General features: G+C 46.7%; 1 non-coding gene across 1 annotated transcript; it reads right to left on the bottom strand.

The window, feature by feature from the left end:
* Positions 1 to 951: 951 nt before the first annotated feature.
* Positions 952 to 1,106, bottom strand: LOC143265717 (5.8S ribosomal RNA). Its single transcript, XR_013040399.1, has one exon. It is a non-coding gene; the product is annotated as a 5.8S ribosomal RNA (ribosomal RNA).
* Between the last annotated feature and the right edge of the window lie 597 nt (positions 1,107 to 1,703).

The following is a 1,703-nucleotide window of genomic DNA, read 5'->3' on the forward strand; positions in this document are numbered from 1 at the left end:
GTTGTTCGATAAAAGAAATTTAACACACGAACAACAATGAAGGGAGACTCTCGCAAGACGATCACCAAATAAGCGTTTATCGTTCGATCGGTCCGGGTTTTTCAACGTCCGTCCGGCACAATTATGCACTTCGAGGACTGGACGACCGGAACCCGTATTGGGATCGCGCGGTCTTCCGCTTCTAATCAACGACAACGAAGCGATCTGCGCTTGTAAATGTTAAAAAAAACGTGGCGAAGCTACGATCTCGTAATAATTTAACCGTGAAAGAGCTTCCGTCGCACGTTTATTTTTAACTTTTCCCCTCGTTGTATAAACTTTCGCACCGTCGAAAAAAAAATTCGACAATCATTTCAGACAACGTCGGGAGCGCGGAGAAACGCCGTAAACACGCTCTACTCTCGGCTTGCTTCCTTCAATTGGTGTCTAACAATTCTCTCGCAGGGCGAAGAATCATTTTCTCTCTCGTCTAAATATCCTTCTGTAGTTAGGTGTTTTCGACTCGGGAGCGCTCTTTCACGGGCGGTCGTATATGGTCTCTTTTAGGGGTTTAACTAGAAACCACGACTCACGCAAGCCGAGATAAGCGCATTCCGCCGAGAAGATCCTAAAAACTAAGAATTGCGAGATATACGAAAATGTTCTTCTGTCGCCTGTGAAAAAAATGAACACTAGCAAAGAGAGGGCGAGACACGAACGTTCCATTTAACATTCTCCGCGTCAAACGCCGACGAAATGTCCAACCATCGCTCGTACGTTTTCGCCAATTTCGCAAGTTGTTCTCTCTCTCGCGTTCGACCATCGGATCCCGCTCCGAAACGTTCGACTTTTCGGCGTTTAACAGTTTCGTTTTATCTAGTCGAACGACGAGCGGTACCGAAAAAAATTTAACAATGAAGAGAAAACCTTTTGCTGCTAAAGGCAAACGCAAGCAGTCTTTAGTTATATAAACGACCCTCAGCCAGGCGTGGTCCAGGAATTGTATCCGTGGACCGCAATGTGCGTTCGAAATGTCGATGTTCATGTGTCCTGCAGTTCACACGTTGACGCGCAATTAGCTGCGTTCTTCATCGACCCACGAGCCAAGTGATCCACCGTTCAGGGTAATCGTATAAAAATTTTTGTTCATATTTAACAACTCAGCGTCTGAAAACCAGTATGTACGTGATTTATTTAACCTGGTTTATAAATTCGTTCGATTGTCCATAGAATACTAACTCCAATCCAAGCGCAAGATCGAGTATCGGTATTCGGACGTCGTCCCGTCATAGCTCTGTTCACAGATTTACCCGAGCTGATTGATGATTAAGACGACACGATAACGTCCATGGACGGGTAAAGGACCGTATAAAACTACAGAACCGCCGATGAAACAACGCTCTGTGACGCATTTCTCTTCGTGCGGCGAGTTTTCAGTCCGTTCCGGGTGGTAAAGTCATTCAAAAACCGTGGAAAATACGAAACGCGCTGTCGCGCGTAACACAGAGTCTCCTGCTCGCTGCTTACATATATTGGACGTCTTGGCGGTATCGCGAGATTCAATACGGACACTCCATGGCCGGCGTCAGATCGGTCTACCAACGAAGGAGACTACGCTATCGTTTTCGCTTCTCAGCCGGTCCGTAAAGCGATACGTTACCATATCGTCCGTCGTAAGCAGGCGGACTCTCGTGAAGTTGCGACTTCGTTCGTCGAAGCGGTTT

The sequence above is a fragment of the Megachile rotundata genome, chromosome 13 (assembly GCF_050947335.1).
Source record: "Megachile rotundata isolate GNS110a chromosome 13, iyMegRotu1, whole genome shotgun sequence".
Lineage (NCBI taxonomy): Eukaryota > Metazoa > Arthropoda > Insecta > Hymenoptera > Megachilidae > Megachile > Megachile rotundata.